At 35.4% G+C, this 20,205-nt stretch overlaps 1 non-coding gene across 1 annotated transcript; it reads right to left on the reverse strand.

The window, feature by feature from the left end:
* Positions 1 to 18,255: 18,255 nt before the first annotated feature.
* Positions 18,256 to 18,360, reverse strand: LOC116094497. The gene has a single exon (XR_004120153.1). It is a non-coding gene; the product is annotated as a U6 spliceosomal RNA (small nuclear RNA).
* Positions 18,361 to 20,205: the final 1,845 nt, after the last annotated feature.

Here is a 20,205-nt window from a genome sequence, read left to right on the forward strand (position 1 = left end):
AGCCAAGAATCTTATAGAATAAGCTAATTCCCCAGCATTTGACAATTAAACAATCTCATTCGACGTAACTGACATGAAGGAACCATTGAGACTCTAAAAGTTGCATTTCTAATAGGCACAATCTAATTTTTGATAGTCACTCTAATTTCATGTTTACATTCCTTTCTATATTCATACTAGTTCATAACTGTTTGTCATACATAGCACTGAGATTTTACTGAGGAGAGGAGTGTGCATTTCATAACCTCTCAGTGACCATCCCTATTTCCCCAGACCTAACAAATCTGGGTCAAAATGTAGTGGAAATCAGTGTGAAGCCATTCGAGAGTGGAGAGAAATGACTGAACATACTAATGATCACTCTTCTCCTTCAAAGCCTTCTACCATAACAGATCAAGCCATGGCCTTTCTTTAATTTTACTGAACAATCTCAGAATGTATGTAGACAAAGAGATCACACGCAGATTCATGAACCACTGAAGATAGGAAAGGGGCAGCCTGCCACACCTAAGCCTTCTACTTGCTTTGATTTATTTTGTCTTTGTACCCGAGGGGCAAAAATAGATAATTTTTCTGTATGATGGTCATTATCCTAGACTAGTCACACTGTGAAAGGACCTCCTAAAGCTCAGACTGACCTTGGGACTTTTATCTTTTAGTTTATCCCAAAGGAGGGGGAGAAACCTTGCATTACAGAAATATGTTACCTTCTTTCTGACTTGCTTGAGGTCACTTGATTTTTTTTCTTCTCAACGTTTTCTTTTCATTTTTTAAAGTAGAAGATGGAGAAATATCTAGTAAAAAGGAAAAGAAAAAAGGACTATAGCACCCCCCAAACACACAGAGGAAGAGAGAGAAAGAGAGGGGGAGGGAGAGAGGGGGGAGGGAGGGAGGGAGGGAGGGAAGGAGGGAAAGAAAGAGAGAGAGAGGGAGGGAGGGAGAGAGGGAGGGAGAGAGAGAGAGAGAGAGAGAGAGAGAGAGAGAGAGAGAGAGAGAGAGAGACCCTAGTTAAGATAAAATTGAATTCTGATGGTGTACTTTGTATCTGAAATCTAAAGTCCACATGGGCCTAAGTGACAGTATCTTTCAAGCTTTAAAATTGTCATTTGCTGCTACTTCTGGTAACCTAAGTAAATGTCAACCTAGATTAGTGAGGAGAAACTTAGTACTCACACTCACATGCAATCAGACGTATCAGTACAGAAGATATGAAAGGATCATCCATTCCCTGCTAAAGGGAGGTTCAGGGAGAACCAAATTCTTTGGTAGATTCTCAGAATCTTGCAGTTCACAAACACAATTTAATCCTTTCTGTAATCAGTTGGGGACATGTCAGAGAGTGTAAGATTGCCTCATTTTCTTTCTCCTAAGTTTCGTATTTATCCTATTTCTGTCTTTGTAGCTCTATTTTAGACTGATAAACACGGAACTGTCAGCATACACACTACTTAGTGACTCATTCCTTTCATGGACTGGTGTTTGGATTATCTTGTCCCTAGAGCAATTCAGTATTTATATGTGAAACTACCTGTGTTCTTCAGTTTTGCTGCATTTAAGTTGTGTGATACTGAGCAAGTTATTGCTCTTTTCTGTGTCCTGGTTCCCTCTTGGTCATACCTTACCTGTCAGTTGGCCATGAGGATTTAAGATATTTGAAATGTCTTTGAATGAAATATGCATGTTCATATAACTTTCTTATCTAATAAATAGGTGAATATTATTTAGAGGTATACCAAAATTTATCCATCATTATATAACTGATAATCATTTGAGTTTTTATTGTTCTTTAATTATAGAGAGTATCTTTTTACCTTTAATTTTGTGCTCACTTGGGTTCTTGCTTGTGAAGACAATTTCTCCACTGCTTGCATCTCCATCACTTGATAACTCTGTAAGTTCTGCAACCCATCTTTAACTGACTGAACCAGAAGCCCAGAAAGTAGGGGCCCAGAACTCTCCTTAGCCTTCCAGCATGCTTATTTTTCCACCATTCTTTGGTAACTACTGCATCATTATATATTACCTAATAAATTGTGATGAAAATTAGCAAATCTTTCAAAAAGTTAGTTCCAAGTTGTGGAAATTGGAATTACTTGAGAGGAATCCTGGGACCTTCAGCTTCTTTGAAGTCATAGCATTTGAATGACAGAATGTTTTCTGTAATTCTGTGATCATTGTTTTCTCATGTATGTAGTTAAAGTTGTAAAACATGAAAGCAGTATGGATGCTGTCCAGTTCTGAGAAAATGTCACACTTAAAGAAATTAGCCAAAGACTATGGACATACCTGCAATTATAACTCTCAGTGGGAAAACCTGGCCTTTTCCAATGTCCATTATAAACTAAGACCTGCTCTCTGCCATTACCTGATGAAAGGAGAAAATATAAGGCAATTGCATTATTAAATTAAGCAAACATAATGAGATCACTTAGCTATGCCAAAATGTATAATGTATTCATCAGTTCAGTGTCCAAGGGAATTGGAATTTTTGCTCATGTGTATTATTTCTGCCATGCCTAACTACTTTTAACTCCATAATCAAGTCTTGAATGTACACATATGTATGTTGGAACTAATTGGTATAATTAATGTGTGTATAATGAGTTTAGCTGGCTAATGTCTGAAGGGAACAGAAGAATAAGGGAATTCATGAAATAAGTTTTAGATTAGCTTCAGAACCAAGATAATGTTTTTTTTCTTTTCAAAAAAGAAATTCAGATTTCACTACCACCTTTAGTTATTACAGCTATGGTTATAGTTTATACATGAGCGTCCTTTAGCCTAAATGGGCCAGTTTAGCATTTTATATAAACTATAAACTGAGTAAAGCAGAAATCTTTGGCTAAATGATACCTTGATGTTGTAGGGTATACTGGACATATAATTACAGAAATGAATTCACCAATTACCTTTCCCTCCTTCTGTGAAAGGGTTGAAGTAACTTCCATTATTTCATCTATTTTTTATATTGTACCTTATTCCAAAGAATTGTGCAGCTGTTTATAGAAATCCTCAGTAATTATAAAAATACTTGCACAGAAACTATAAAGTTACATGTACATGATCTAAAAATTAATATCATTGTGCTTGTATCATGTAAACTTAAATACTACAGTAAAGTTCACATTTAAAAATACATATTGCCTTATATTCAGGGCAGTATCTGCTCCAAACTTCTCCTGAAGTGCCTTGTCATTGAGTCCAAACTGAGAGAGATTCTTACGCAGGGCAGTTAGATCATGTAAAGTGCTACATGGTTCCCCACGCTTGTAGAGATTCAAAGACTGAAGCTGGCAAAAAAGTTGGATTTATTTAAATTTTGGTCAAACCAGTGAGAGAAATAGACTCCTAGTTTTTCTGCTTTTCCTGTACACTGTGTTATAATTTTATAGAAGAAAAGAAAGAAACAGAACCAAGAGATATGTATATGTTTATCAGAATTGCTTGATGCTCTTCCCAGAAGGTACCAGAGATTCAGCCTTCCTTTTCTAGTTATGAAATATTGGATTCTTGGAGATTCACCGATTTTTTGTTTACTTATTCATTTACTTCTTTTTGCTAGGAATTTATATTTTAATTTCTGACAATTTCATATATGAGTATTGTATCTTCATTACTCCTACCCTTACTTCCCTATACAGAAGTTTCTCTATGGAAGACCAATTTTCTTTATTTTAGCAGTCATTGATCTCTTACAGAACTTCATGTAGGGGTGGAATCTTGTGTAATTTAATCTGGTCACATTTGCATGTCAACTGGTGTTGTAATTTTTGTGGTTTTATTCCAGCATCCAAATTGTTGAGACTTCGTGGGTATCTGTTTATGTCTCATTTAAAAGATACTATCTATCAATAAGCATCCTAGGACTCTCAATTTTACAGTCTTCCTGCTCCATTATTGATGATTGTCCCTGAGCCTTAAAGTGCAAAGGGTTGATTGTACATGTATCAGTGGTCTGGCCTTGGCATCCCAGAGTCTCTTACTCTCTGAATTTTCACCAGTTGTGGATATCTTTAATAATGATAGTCTCCATAAGTTGCAAAAAGAAGATTCTTTGATGAAGGACAAGAATTCTCCTTCATAATGAGTATTTGGAATACAGTTAGAATTTATATTGGCTTAGAAAAGTAGAATAATAGGTTGTCCTCTCATGTCTATGCCCTCTATAGCTATGAGTAATTGCCTAGGTTTGCAATACCAAGGATGAGATCCCTCCTATTGAGGGGGCCTTAAAATACTTAGCTGTTGATTACACCATGATAAAAATGTCATTATTGTACATGTAGCTATCTTGCTACATGTTGTGGTACATGGGGTTTATACGTGGGTCAAGAGGAAATTTTTTAATTCTTCTTAGTCCTTATTTCATTAGTCTGATACCCAAACAGAGGCTCATAAAGGGCTCCCTCAAACTGTCTTTCCCCCTCCCTTCCACTCTAGGATAGTTACAGAAATACTAGTAGGAACAGACACTAAAGAACATTTAAGACCCCCGCCTCTAAATGTTATTAGCGTGGATCTGAACATGATCAAATAATTTTTCTTCTAGTTGAGTTAACTAGTAAACCAAAGGACCAATTGTTTTGTTTTTGTTTATGTTACAAAAAAGATACACAAAACTAGAAGCAAGAAATCACTTTTTGTTCTTCTTCTTGTTATTGTTGTTGCTGCTGTTGTTGAGTAGCAGGCTTGTATATTTACCATGCTGTTTCTTATGAAATCTACAAAGCATGTGCTAATATTGTGTTAATATTGAAGCTAATCTCAACTCTTGTAACCTGGTGTTCTTACTAGCACATGTTTATCTCTCTTTCTCTGTATGAGTCTGTAAGATTTATCTGAACATCAATCACCCTCAATAGGATGCTTGGGAATACAATCACAGAGTAGAAGATGGGAGAGCAATAATTAATATGCAGTACTAAATCTATCAAAAAGATATGCAAAAGAACTCTCAGTCACTTCACTGGGTTTAATTTGCTTAGAGAAACAGCCTTCACACCTGAGTCATAGCCACAGCTTGGCTTTCTCTCAATTAAAGCCATGCTTGTCAGAAGCAATGAGGGCTTTGAGGACAAGACCAGGTTACATGCTAATGAAATTCCCTGCAGAACAAGGGCATTCAGTAGACAGACTTGCAAAGGAAGAATCACATAATCTGTATTAAAAATTCCTCAACAAGCAAATGTTTAAGACTTTATCATACATTAAATATTCCACACAGAAACAGGAACTGTTTCGGGTTGGAATCTGAATATGTGCTCCAGTAATATTATTGAGAAATACGTTTTAACTAAAACATGAAAATTCTTATTCAATTGTAGATTTGCTGTTAATATAGCTTGTTCTACCAAAGCTCAGTTTATAATTGTTTATGTTAAATGACAAGTTAAAGGACCATCCAAATATTAGGCTGTAAAATGATTTACAACCCCAGAAGGCCATAGTACTTAAGACTAATTTGTCTTTTTGTGCACTTACCAGAAAAAAACATGGACAAAATGCCCAAAATTCTACTGATACTTGAAAATACTCTCTAAGAACCAAGGTTGTACCTAGGCATCTGATGAGATTTAGATAAAAATTCTTGACATGTCACCGTTTAAAAATGAAATGGAATTTCAGTTTCTGCCAAATTACTTCAGAATAACCTTCTACTTTATTTTCTTTTTATTTGGAGAATTATTACTTGGTGTGAATCAGTCAATCCTGTTAATGTCACAATTTCTGTGTGTAGGTGCAATATTTGTTATTTGGCCACTAAGTACTATATATTAGGTGTAGGTTTATGCACTAGAGATAATGAATACTTTATTGAATAGCCTTTTTTTAAAGCTCTTGTAGATTAACTGAGATATATGAATGCACCCAATATAGCAAATACTGAGAAAGAAGACTGCAGAATATCATTGGAGCACAAAGCACATTAGGTAGTTTTTTTTTCTTTTCTTTTTTTTTTTTAAGATATGCAATATTTTTTAATTAGATGTTTTCTTTATTTACAATATCTCATTTCCCAGGTTCCCCTCCAAAAAAAAAAAGAAAAAAAAAACTAAAACAATCCCCTGTTCCCTTCCCTCTCCCCCTCCTCACCATCCCATCTCCTCCTGCTTACTGACCCAGACATTACCCTACACTGGGGCATAGAAACTTCACAGGGCAAGGTCCTCTCCTCCCATCAATGACTGACTTGGCCATCCTCTGCTATACACATGCTGCTGGAGCCATGAGTCCCCCCATGTATACTGAGGCTCACAGCCATCCATTGAACTGAGTACAGGGTCCCCAATGAAGAAGCTAGAGAAAGGACCCAAGGAGCTGAAGGGTTTTCAGCCCCTTAGGACAAACAACAATATGAACTAACTAATGCCCTCAGACCTCCCAGGGACTCAAACTCCAACCAAAGGGTAGTTTTTTTTTTCTAACTGTTCCTGTGGAGGGAGAGTGTGGGAAGACCCAGGACAAGGGTATTAAAGAAGAAAGAAGAGCCGACAAAGAAAGGAAAGAAAGAAAAACACAAAAATGATCAATTTGGGTCAATAGCAATTCTTTGTGAAAGGTGAAGCATAAGTATTTATACTCTGTTTCCTGGGTGTGGGCCTTTTCTATACAGTCCCTCACACTCATGCTATCATGCTCTCTCCATGCTAAACTGTAGCTCTCAAGTTGTGTACAAATAAACCCTTCATCCTTTAAGTTGATTCTTGACAGACATTTGGCCATAGCCACAAGAACAGTAACTAATAAAATCTTCACTGTTGATTTATTGTATTAGAAACAATTTTACCTTTATGCTATTAATAACTTATTTTGTTTGAGACTGTATGAGTTTGTGTGTCTTTATCTAAAGGTCATTTTGTAAATATAATCCTTAAAGTGATGATATTTGCTGACTGTGGGTGTTGCAGGTGAGGTGACTGGGTCATTAGAATCTACCTTTATGAACTGAATTAATACGCTGATGTAAGAGGGCTCAAGGGAGGATTTCTCATCCCCTTTGCTATGTGAAATTACAGGGACAAAAAATGCCCTCAATTGCCTCTAAATCTGTCATGTCTTCATGCTGGAACTGTAAGCTGTCAGAAGAGGAGAAAGGAATTTTTATTGTTTACAAGCCACCCATTTTATGATAGTGTGTTCTAGCTCTCTGACCAAAAGAAAAATGTTTATAAGTGAATGTTAGTCTCTCCCAGGTATATGGCATATGTCTATGACACCAGAATTTGGGAAGCATAAGTAAAAGGCTAAAGTTCCAGGCCAGAGTGAGTTACATAATAAGACCTCATCATAAAAAGCCAATGACAATTAGGACAAGAAAATATCAGCTGACATATGCAACTAATATTTCTTGAGATAAGTTGAACTGTTTCAGTTATTAAACTATTCTGAAAGTATTACTAAGTTATCTTCAATAAAGACAGAAATAAACACACACTATATATCTATATATATTCTATATGGATATTATACAATTCATACAGAGAATAACTTTGTGGCTACCTGTTTCTGCCTACCTTTAGAACAAAAATTTGGCAGCAAACTAGCATAGGTAGAACATCCTCCACTTCCTTGGAACTGAGGCCATTGATCTCAGCAGTTCACTTTGAGGTCCTTCAAAGATTGAACTGTTCCCAGCACTCATGCTGGGAGACAAAGTGTCACTGATTTATGTGTTGTGCAGTGTTCCATCAGACCGTGGGACACTTTAGGGCACCAAGTCAAGAGGGACAGAGCCAAGTAAAACTTAGAAACATAAATTAGAAGAAATATGCCGATCAAAGGAAGTTTCCTCAAGCTGCTGGTTAAACAACCCAGGAAATATAGGCTTTGAAGTAAAATAATGAGATAAGTATTTCTATTCTATTGCTTATGTTCAGAACCTCTCCCTGTGTCACTATGTGTGCCTGGTTGAAGAGATGTAACTTTTTCCAATATCTTTATTGGCTTAGACAATCTTCTGCTAACATTTTCTACAAACAGATACATTTTGGACAGTCTACTACAGCCAATGTATTTCTTTTCTTCTCAAAAGGTTGGTAGTATGATTTAAGCACTTGTACATTGTGCTGTGGATTGTCCTCATCTAGGATGCACTTTAGTATCACTTCTTTTTAAAAACTCACATTTGTGCTGAGACATTAGCAAGGAGATAGGAGTAAGGGGCATCAGATGAAAAAAATAATAGCAGAAGTCTGCATACAGTGCTATGAAAGACTGTGGAGAGACTGTATTTGTGGTGTAGGTAAAAGGCAGGTAAGGGTGTGTATGAACTGTTGGTGGAATTTTTGCATTTGAAAATGATCAACTTGACTCACAGAACCAAGTTTGGAAAATGAGATAGCTGAGATACTAGGCTTTGATACATTACCTTTTCTATTCAGGGTCTTATCAAATTTCATTGCCCCATTTTTGGTTGTTGATTTTCCATAATTTGTCTATTCAATTTGTATTGATAGCATCATCAACCCCTGTCATTCTTCTACCTCTTCTTGCTTGCTCCTCATTTCTGCTGTTCTCCGTGTTACACAGGATTGTCAAAGGAATCTGCCCTTGGTCTTTTTCTTTTTGTTTTAGGTTGTAATGAGAAACAGCATAACCAAGAACACTCTGGAAAGGAAAATACAGCTAGCAGTACATCATTAAGAGAAGCCAAGATAGGAAGGAACTCAAGGCAGAAACCTGGAAAAAGCAGCAGAAGCAGAAACCACAGAGGAACACTGCTTACTGGTCTTCTCCCTTTGGCTTGCTCAGCCTGCTTCATCATATAACCCAAGACCACCTGCCCAGGGTTGACACTGCCCACATTGGTCAGAACTCTCACACATCAATCAGAAGAAAAGAAAGAAGCCTAGCACACATGTCCACAAGCAATCTGATGGAGATGGTTACTCAGTTGAGGTTTCCTTTTCCCAGGTATGTCTACATTTGTATCATGTTGATAGAAAGTAACCAGCATGAGCCCTTTGTAGGCTTTCTCTGCTATGCATCCATATTTCTTACCATCTGCCTGTATGATTTCTGGTAGCTTAGTATTTGTTATACTTGTGGGATTTGTTCTCAGTGGGTTCAAGTTCACTGGATTGATTGCAACCTCGCTGTATCTATGGAGGTTTCTACACATGCCAACTATTGCACAATTGAACTTTTTGGCCCAAAATTAAATATGTTCCACTCTTTTCACTTATTGTTTACAATGATAAGATTCTTTATGTTGGTTTAAAATCTAAAAATCTCTATGCTTTTGTGAAACTTCTCTTTATCATACTTCCACCCAAAATAATTTTTTAGGTCTGTCTCTGTATTTCAATCAGCAATACCGTGTTCATCGTTTGCCCATTCCTCTTTTCTTTTTTGTAATATTAATTCTCTGATATAGAATTTTATTAATATTGCTTATTTTTGGCGTACGTTCACTGTATCTCTTCCAAGGACTCATGATCACAATTTCATTTTAAAATCGCTCATACTAGAGATTGTTCTTAACTTCTTTTCTGTCTTCCTCCAGAAAACAATAACACACTGACTAGTACCAGCAAGAAAGACAATTTTGATTTGCTTGGGGATTCAGGAGATGTAGTCAAAAGGTCCACTTGACTCAGGATTTATGTTTAAATGTGCTATCTTATAGGATTATATGATGTTCAGTTTTGTATTAGAATATACATGATAATGTAAGAATTAAATTTAAAATAAGGAAATGGTTGAAAACAGAGTATTAAGCATATATATTAATGTGCAGCATATGGATTCAATGAAAATCTGTAAAATGACACATGAAATTAATGACTGAGTAGTAGAAAACTGACCTCTGTGGCCTAACATCCTTGAATCCTGTACTGGAAGCTTAATAAAAACTATCATCAATCTTACCAGCTATTCTGTAGGTTTTCACAGCAATGATTTTTTTTTTCTGCTCTTTATCAAGTTCTTACAAACAGAAAAGCACATCTGTCTCTAATATTGTTTTAGGACTTAGCTTCCACCAGGGAATCTAAGGCAAAGATACACTACATAGGAAATTCCTCTTCCCCATGCCTGGATGTTGATTGTGACAACTGAGTGTAGTGACACATCGACAACTCTGGATACACCAGCAGACATGAGTGAACCCAGAAAGAACTATCTCCAAAACTTCTCTTTGAATGGATCCAAGTTTAAGTTTTCCAAGAAGACGTGCCAGTGAATGATTTGGAATACTTAAAAGAAAGCAAAGTTTATTCTTTAAGTAGAGGTCCTGTCAGTTATGTAGGCACATTTAAGATTTAGAGTGGTATATTAGTCAGGGTTCTCTAGAGTCACAGAACTTATGGTAGTCTCTATGTAGTAAAGGAATGGATGACTTACAGTCTGTAGTCCAACTCCCAGCAATCAACTCCCAACAATGGTTGGCAGCAGCTGTGAATGGAAGTCCGAGGATCCAGCAGTTGCTCAGTCCCACAAGGCATAGTCACTATGCTACCACACCTTTAATCCCAGATGATCTTGGACTCATAGATCTTTCTATCTCAATCCTCTGGGATTCATAGCCACTATACCTCAAGATCTCCATACCAAGATTCAGGTCGGAAACTTGTATCTCTCAGCCTCCAGATTAGGGCCAAGTGAGCCTTCTAATTCTGGATTGTAGTTCATTTCAGATATAGTCAAGTTGACAACCAGGAATAGCCACTACAAGTGGCTTCCTTGCAGGCTTTAAAAATTGTGTGTGTGTGTGTACATGCAATGGTTATATTTACATATGTATAAACATATATGCAACAATTATAATCAAAGATAAAAAGGCCATCGATTTTGAGAGGGAACTGGGGGACTAGATAGGTGAAGTGAGAACGAAGGAAATGGGAGGTGTTGTAGGACCAAAAGAGATGGTTTAACTAATTAATTAATTAATTAGTTAAGTATTAAAAAATAAGAATTAGGGGTGGAGAGATGGCTCAGTGATTAAAAGCACTGCACTTCCAGAGGTCATGAGTTCAATTCCCAGCAACCACATTGTGGCTCACAACTATCTCTAACAGGATCAGATGCCTTCTTCTGGTGTGTCAGAAAACCATGCTCATATACATAAATAAATAAATCTTTTTAAAAAGTTAAAAATTACCACACCTTATTATACACCTGGTATCATGTTCTCTTACAAGTTTATTGTCTATAGTAAGTACTTATTAGTATATAAGTATTATAGTAAATAATTATTATTGATGCCCTATGATAGATCCAACTTTTCAAAGGCTTGATCTTTCTCTCTGTCAACATTAGAGATTATCTGTCACCTATCTCCACTTTCTGTTATCCAAGGTTACTTCACTTTCTTCATTTATTTCTTCATTTTTTTCTCCTTTGGCTCTGCTGTCTGTTTTTGTCTATTTATCAGCTGTTTCTTAGGGTGCTTCCCCTTCTCTGTACCATCCTACTCTTTCCTTCCCCAGTGCCTAACTGGCTCCCTTCCTCATTCCTACCTTCCTTCTTCAAATAGATACTGAGCTCACATATTACTGGTCTTGTTTATTTAGTAACCACTTATCTCCAGGAGCCTACCCCACAGTCATCACTGAAATACTCTGGTTGTAAATTATACTTGTGGTTTTCAGGCATTTGGGGCAGTACACTGAAAGGTTAGCTTGTTCCTCTCAGAATTACTGAAGCCACTTTTGGGATGATTCAGATGTTCAAACAGTTTGGAAACCTTTTTATTCATATGTTCCATCTCCAGAACACAATCTATGTGTTTAAATTATCTGGTAGATGACAGTTGGGTAAGATATATACTCAATGGCTTGACTTCATGATGAGAAAAAATTAACAAATTCTAGAACCACCTTTAAAAACCACCACATATAAACAACTTCTATGGGTGAAGAGTATAGATAGAGTCTATGTAAATGAATCAATGAGAAAACTATTTATTGGACAAGTATGGGTGCCTGAAATTGTATTCCCAATAACCCCATATAAGTCAGCATCATGGTAAGTACTTATTAGTATATAAGTATTATAGTAAATAATTATTATTGACCTAATGTTTATTAATAACCTAGTGCAGATTAGAAAAGAAGCAGTAAGTTCTTAAGGGCTTCTGGTCACTAACCTTACTCAAAGCAGTGAGTAGAGTTGCAGGTTTACTGAGAGTCCTGGTCCCAATACACTTTGTAATTTTTTTACTATAATGACATAATGACACTCTCATCAACTTTTGTAAAAAGTTTGTTATTATCAAACTTTTTATTTGTTATTGTCAAACTGATCATGATTAAACTTGTATTGTGTGGATAACTGCAGAACAGAAAATCTAATGACTTGGTACTGTGAACCAAAGATTGGGGAGCTGATAGTTGCTGTAGCTTCAAGGGCAGTGTAGTTAATTCTTGATGAAGATTCTGAGATTCTCTTGCAGCTTTTTGCCAGCAGAGGTGTTCCTTTGCTATACAGCTGGGGATGAAGTGTCTTCTTTTTATATACATGTGTGTTATGTTTGCATGTGAGTATTTACACTATGGGTATGTCAGATACCTGTGGAGACTAAAAAGAATTCCACTTAATGCCCAGGAATAAGTACAGTAGGTTGTAAGCTGCCATCTGGATGCTGTGAAACAAATCTAGAGTCTCTGCAAAAGACATAATTATCTCAATAAATGACATATACCTGCTAGGATTGTCATAATCAATTGAGTTTGGTTTCTATTATAAAAAGTAACTTAAATACTTAAGTATTGATGAGAGCAGCTGTGCTCCCAGTTTTATAGATTGTTGGAAAGTACTCTATACACACTATAATCTTATGATAATAAGATTTGATACAGTTTATCACAAATCCAGTTTAACAGCATACTGAACCCTCCTTATGATAACTGTGAAGTTGACAGACTGGGGACCTGCTATCCTTAAACCGATATGGATGGAAGAGCCAAATAAGAGGACATGAAATTATTTTATAGCAAAATAGTAAAGTTCAGGTATAGTAGAAGTAGAAGCAATGTGGTCACCTAAGCTTAAAAAAGAAGGAAAACTTGTCCAGAAATAGATAGCATCTAGTGCTAAGGCAGGGAGTGTTAGGAGTCAATTATTTGAAGTGAAAAATAAAAATGAAATATTCTAGGGAGAGATAAATGGCTTTTATCATGAGAGCTGAGGACTCAAGAAAATATTTAGTTCTGTAAAAATCTGGAAAAAAAAGAAAGTGGTAGCAAGAAGTAAGATCTAGAATTACCCAATGTAAGTTTAAAAGCAAGCATATAAGATTAATGTTCTTGGACTGGAGAGATGGCTCAGTTGTTAATACTTCTTCCAGAGGTCCTGAGTTCAATTACCAGCAACCACATGTTGGCTTACAACCATCTGTAATGGGATCTGATGCTCTTTTCTGGTGTGTCTTTACTCTTCTTATGGAGGTAAGTGGAGGATTACTGACAGACTCAGTGGCTTAATGTGATTGTTTAGGAAAAGAACAGATACCAAAAGATGTAGTTTGTAGAGAGAGTTGATAAATGTCTGAGAAGTGGTCTAAAATTTGTAAACAACAGTTAAGATAGAACAAGCCATATTAGGTATAAAACATAGTACCAGGAAAAAGAGAACTTGCTGAATGATTTTGTTATGTGAGAATGTAATGGAGCAGGCACAGTAGATTTGGAATAGACACACTAAGTGCATGGCAGTGTCATTCACTAATAATAAGCTCTGGAAGAATAAGAGTTCTAGCAGAAAACAGGGCATGTGCTATGTATTATGGGTGACCAAATACTAAAATCATAATAGTGTTTGAGCATTCATGCCCCAAATAAATTTTGCAGATACAATTAAACTGAATATTATTCAATAAGAAAGAATATTTTGCTGGGCAGTGGTGACACACACCTTTAATCCCAGCATGTGGGAGTCAGAGGCAGGTGGATTTCTGAGTTTGAGGCCAGCCTGGTCTACAGAGTGAGTTCAGGACATCCAGGGCTACATAGAGAAACCCTATCTCAAAAAAAAAAAAGAAAGAAAGAAGAAGAAGAAGAAGAAGAAGAAGAAGAAGAAGAAGAAGAAGAAGAAGAAGAAAGAATATATCAAAGAATCTGCTTACAATCATAGAAGAATTTACAGGAAAAGTGTGAGAACAATACAGGATAGACAGAAAAGGAACTATGACTGACAAACATAAGACAAACTGATGTTTGGGTGAACTGAGAAAAATCTAATGACTAGAAGATCAAGCAAACTATCTCCTATGTCTACTAGAAGAAAAACAGTCCTTAGTTTTAGGATTCCCAAACCCCAGAATCATACCTCAATAAATACATTTCTAGTATTCAAAGATGCAATATTTGCAATTTTACCATAGCAATAGAAAAATAATACAGGTATGATGCCTTTTAAGGTCCATGCATCACAGGTCAAAGATCTGGTACGCTGTTGGACATTTGAGTGTCAAACACATGAGTATGGGCTGGTGGTTTATGGAGGAGCAGTGCTGGTATAGAAGGGTACCAGATGCCATAAGATAGGATGAAAATATGAAGTGTTCTCTGCACAGAATCCAGGAGAATTCCACATTTCAAAAATTGGCATTAATAAATTGAACTGTTAAGTGGCCTTCAGAAGAAAAAGAAAAAGATAAACAGACTGAAGGCTAGGAAATTATAAATAGAATGTATGTCGACTATGGATTTGGTTCATAGTAACAAATGTTTCTTAGAGAAATTAACAACAATGAGTCTAGAATAAGTAAGTATTAAGACAGGTCAATAAAATTAGAAGGGAGTATAGGGGAAAGGAAGAATAAGAAGCAGAGGCAGGAGGAGGATGAGAGGAGGAGAAAGAGGAGTAGAAGGAGTAGAAAAAACATGAAATGGGTCAGTTGCTTTGAAGGAAGTATAACAGTCTAACCTTAGTAGAAATGGAGAGGTAAAGATCACTCCTGAGACCATGAACCATTGCTTTTTCTCCAGGGTGAGAATAAAAGTATGAATACTAATAGATTAATATAGAATAATCTGTTAAAACAAAAAAAAATAAATCCTCACTTTTGCCTTTCAAAATCTTTACGATGCTTTCTATTTAAGTAAATTTCATGTATATCATAATGCAGAAGTAGTTCATAAAGACTTCTAATTTGAATATTCAAAGAAGAATATGTTACTTTATAAGTGCCTTTATTACTGGTTCAGTAGCTGTGATCAAATACCTGACAAAAACAACTTAAGAAAAAGGAAGTGAAAGGTTTCATTTAGAATCAGAGTTTGAGGGGAATGTTCTCCATGGTGGAAAGCCATCATGGCAAGAGCCTGAGACAACTGATCACATTGCCACCTTGCACATGCAGTCAGGACAGAGTAGGAGATGACTCCTGGTACTCAGCTGTCTCTCTCCTTTCTATTCACTCCAGAATGCCAGAGAATGGAACATTGTTGCCCACAGTCAAAATGGGTCCTCCCGCCTCAATTGCCCCATGTAGCAATCATATTATAGATATCCTTAGATGATTGGTTCTAAATTCCATGAAGTTGATACACAAGATTAAACATCAAAATACAGAAAGAAAATTGGCCAAATAATGAGGATAAAATTCTTTAGAATAAAGGAGCACTTTAAGTAAACTTTAAAGTAACATGGTTCCATTTTAGAAGAAGTTAACCATGTTAGAAAATGCCATAATACAGCACACAAAGATATGCACCTATACACATACACAAACACATACATACATAAAATATGTCAGAAACCAAATACATCAGGAGTTTTACTACCAATAACGGAAAAACAGAACTTAAGCAATAATATAATTCTGAGTGAACTAAGTTATATTTTATAGGTATGACAAATGTACTGTCCTAGAAAATCAAGATCACTTAGTTCTTCATCAAATATGCATTAAGTGGCCTCTATGTACCAGGAATTTTGCCAAATTAAGAAAGTAAGGCATTAAAAATAGAAGTTATGATTTTCTCCTTCTTTATCATTTAGCTTCTACTGAAATTACAAGTGACAATAATCTTCACCACATCCTAGTTGTGATAAGAAAAAAATTTAAATTGGTTTAAATGATACTACAAGAAACTACAACAACAACACACACACACACACTATTTTAGATTATATATTGGGTAAAAAACTGATAATTTTGGTTACATATAACAAGCTGAGAGACTATATTTATTTATCCATGTGAGTATTTATATGGATGAATGTCAATATGTAAATATGTATGGGGAAAACTGTACATGATCATGGTACACAGTATAAATTGGAGTGACTGATTTTTCTAACACAAACACAACGTTTTTAAGTATTAGTAATCAATAAATAAATCAAAAATTAATCATTATACATATTATGTAAAGGAGAAAATAACCTGTAAAATACACTGCCAAGCCCCAGAGAGTACATTGGTTTGTTCTGTAATTCCAGTAAAGTGCACTTGGGAGAAGAGTAATGAAAGCATTTAGGAAGGTGGATGATAATGGAAGAGCGTTGGCAGTGTGGTTGGGAAAGCACCGAAGCGAAGCTAAAGAGAAGACTCAGCTGCTTCTTAGTATGAAAAGTTAGATAGTCATCAAGTGTTGAATGTTATGCCCCAGCAAAGGATTCCATGAATCTAACAAATGTGATTGTAACTTGTAAAAGTTGAACTTGGATAATAACAATTAGTTGAAGTGATTTAGAATCATTATTTAAATAGCCAACCAAAACTTTGAGAGAAATATACTTATTAGCTTTTTCATATTGGGTCTAAGTTCATGATATGCATTAAAAATATATACAAAAATAAAATAACATATTTAAAGTAAAAAGTGGATATAGGCATATATAATACATATGTATAATATATGTGTATATATATATGTATGCATAAAGTTGATCATGTCTTTTAACTTGGATAACACTGTAAATATAATAGGGTCCTTTTGAGTAACATCACAAAATTGGAATATTTAAAGAAAAATGTTTTCATGTTTTAGAAAATCTTTACAAAAATGTTCTTTTGATTGAACCCCATGCTGTCTATATTGTGAAATATTTTGTCTAGTAAATAAACAATTTCAGTTCATTTGTTTAGCAAATCAACTGAAATTCAATTTTGGAATTGAAAAATAACTTAGGTGAGAGCTCTCCCTAAAGTTAAAGTTCTTAGAAAAAAAAAAAAACTGTCACATTAGTCTTGGTGTTCTCAACAGTGGTCTTTGCACAGGAAGAGGAAATGAGCAAGTGTCAGTAGTGTTCTAATCAGATATGGTGTTTGAGAAAATAACCAGAAAATAAAAGCCCTTATCCTTGAGAAATAATGACCACAAGCTCTGACTGGACTCATGCCTGGAAGGAAGCCTTCAGATAATGAGCTGTACTCCAGGAGTACCTGCCCAGTTGTGTCAACGAGGCAGGTGACAAGATTGCCTTTAGCCTACTTGAATGTAAGTTTTGTACTTTAAACTAGGTCAGATATATTATTTCAATTTAAAATAAGAAGCCCTGAAGCTGGCACTATTCTGGAAGAGTGCTTTTTGGAAATACTTGGCATGTAGACTTGTTCCTCATGACTTCTGTAATATTTTGGTAATGGCCAGACTTGACCTCAGTTACTTACAACCATCCTGTGCTTCACAGTCAAACAATTTCCACAGTTCCTCTGTAACAGCATCTGTTTATTGCCTTGAAACAATAATGATAGTCATTGTGATCCTGATATTGGGAGAAATAGTAATATTTTTTAATACAAGGAAAGTATTTTTCATGTGTGTATCAAAGATTCTAAGGTTAACGCAGATATCAGGACTCAAAAGGATTGAAAAGCTATAGATAATCACTGTTGGGTTTAACTCCCTTGCTTATTTTATGGAGTATTTGATAAGCCCCAAGTGAAATTTAAGCAAAATGTGTCCAGATGACAGAATTACACTTTCTTTTCCTTAGTCACCAGTGTCTATCTGTCTTTCTCCTTTCTCTCTTTCTCTGAATTAAAAACTGCTGTGCCTATGTATAGCTCTTCCTCAGTGTGCTTCTTTACTGCCTTCCTTTAATTCCTTACAGATGGCTCCTCCCCTATTACCTACCCTTCCTCTTCTGCAGCCTCTTGCCCCTCCTCTTCTTCATTTACTTCAGCTTTAATTTTAATCTTGGCTATTTTCGTTTTGCTTTGCTTTCTTTTATGTCTTTCTAATTCTCTTCATTTTCCCTTTTGTGTCCCTTACAACAAGTTGAAAATGTAGTCTCATTAGAGGGATCATAGGTATTCATGTTTGTGGTTTTGCTAATTCCTGTTAAATTTATTTTTCTTATAAAAATATAGAATACTTCGTGAATTTGTGTGTCATCCTTGCACAGAAACCATTCTAATCTTCTCTGTGTGACTCCAATTTTAGTATATGCAAAGCAAAAGTGAGCATATAAGTAATATAAATCCATTCTATTTTAGCAAGCATTAAACATTAATAATACAATAAAAGATATATGTTTAACAGTGCTACTTGCTCTTATCTTTTATTTTCACTCTGTACTGCTACTACTATGTTTTTAGTTAATTATATAAATGCAAGCCTAGGTTAGTCAGATATCTTTTCAAAGTTTTTATTCACAGTAAATTTACCACATATTTTTCTATAATTATTTTTATTTATCTGTGTCAAATGAAATCTATCCTTACATGTGAAAAGTTATGATGCTGTAGACTCATTGGGATGTGTTCTTTGCCTTTGAAAATGACTTAAAATAAAAAAGGTCTATAGTGTCAAAATTAACTAGAAACTATTTCTCAAGATGGAACACTTATGGAATTAATATTTTCAAAAAAAAAGTGTCTCTATGTATCTGAATAACAACATGGCCTGATAACCATAAGTGTGCTCTAGTGGTATGACTACCTTCGTGGTAACCAACAGCTTTTTAATTGATCTTAAGACTGGCTCAACAAGTGAGAAATCATGCCTGGTACTAGAAAATTATCTGACTACCCAGGGCAAGTGAAGCCATGCATCTTAGAAAAGAATATATAACCACCTCTTACTAAGCCAGCACAATCCCTAAGTACACTCTAAATATGTGTCCTTATACCCATAGATAAACTTTTTTCTCACCCTTCATCAAATATACTTCTCCTTGCATTATACCTAGACCATTTTAGAAAATCACAAGAAATCAAAATGCAGAGGTGATCCTCCCAATCTCAAAGGATAAATATGTAATACAAGTCCCAAAGTAGCTTAGGGACTACAGGGGAAAGAAGAGACAGAAAGAATGTAAAAGCCAGAGAAACAGACTTGGGTCTCTAAGGAATGTTAGAACCATAAAGTCTCTCCAACATGACTATGTATGCATGAGCTGAACAAAGAACATAGATATCCCAAACTGGAAAGGAGAAAGCAGATGCAGCTTCAGAATTACACAGAGAACTACAGATAACTAAAGAATGTGGAGAATAGACAAAGAATTTCCCCAGGGAAGATCACACCAATCGATTATTCAGTATGAATTGATTAGACCTGAAAATATACATATAAGTGACGTTATATAGACATAGCAGTATGTAGTTATTATTTAGGGGTGTGTGTGTGTGTATGTGTGTATGTGTATACAAATTACTTTAGGAAAGCTATATTGGGGGTAAGGAGGGAGCAAGTGGAAAGGGAAGTGATATAATTATATAATAACCTCTAAAAGTTAAATAAACAATTTTAATAGAGAAGATGTTTCACCTAAAATAGATTATTAGATGCCTATCCTTTGGGGAGTCATATTTGAATTCTATAGCAAAGTTTTCCTTTTTTTTTCCTGTGAAATTTGTTTCACTTTGTTTAAATTCATTCTCACTCTCAACTAACTGAAAAGAACATGTTCACTTACCTGCACTTACATAAATGCCTATCTTTGTAATTTATTTGCTTAACAGCAAAATCCCTAAGTTATACTTTAACAAGATTTACTCTTATAGTCATCTATAGATTTCCCACAATTTTTCTGGATAATCTTTTAGGGCATTATAAATATGAGTGTTATAAAATTTTAAAACACATTTAAGAAGTGCAATGTATCCTGGTTATTTGGAGCTTTTGGGCTAGTATTCGCTTATCAGTGAGCGCATACCATGTGTTTTCTTTTGTGATTGGGTTACCTCACTCAGGATGATATTTTCTAATTCTATCCATTTGCCTAAGAATTTCATGAATTCATCATTTTTAATAGCTGTGTAGTACTCCATTGTGTAAATGTAGCACATTTTCTGTATCCATTCCT

This window comes from Mastomys coucha, unplaced genomic scaffold (assembly GCF_008632895.1).
Source record: "Mastomys coucha isolate ucsf_1 unplaced genomic scaffold, UCSF_Mcou_1 pScaffold16, whole genome shotgun sequence".
Taxonomy (NCBI): Eukaryota; Metazoa; Chordata; class Mammalia; order Rodentia; family Muridae; genus Mastomys; species Mastomys coucha.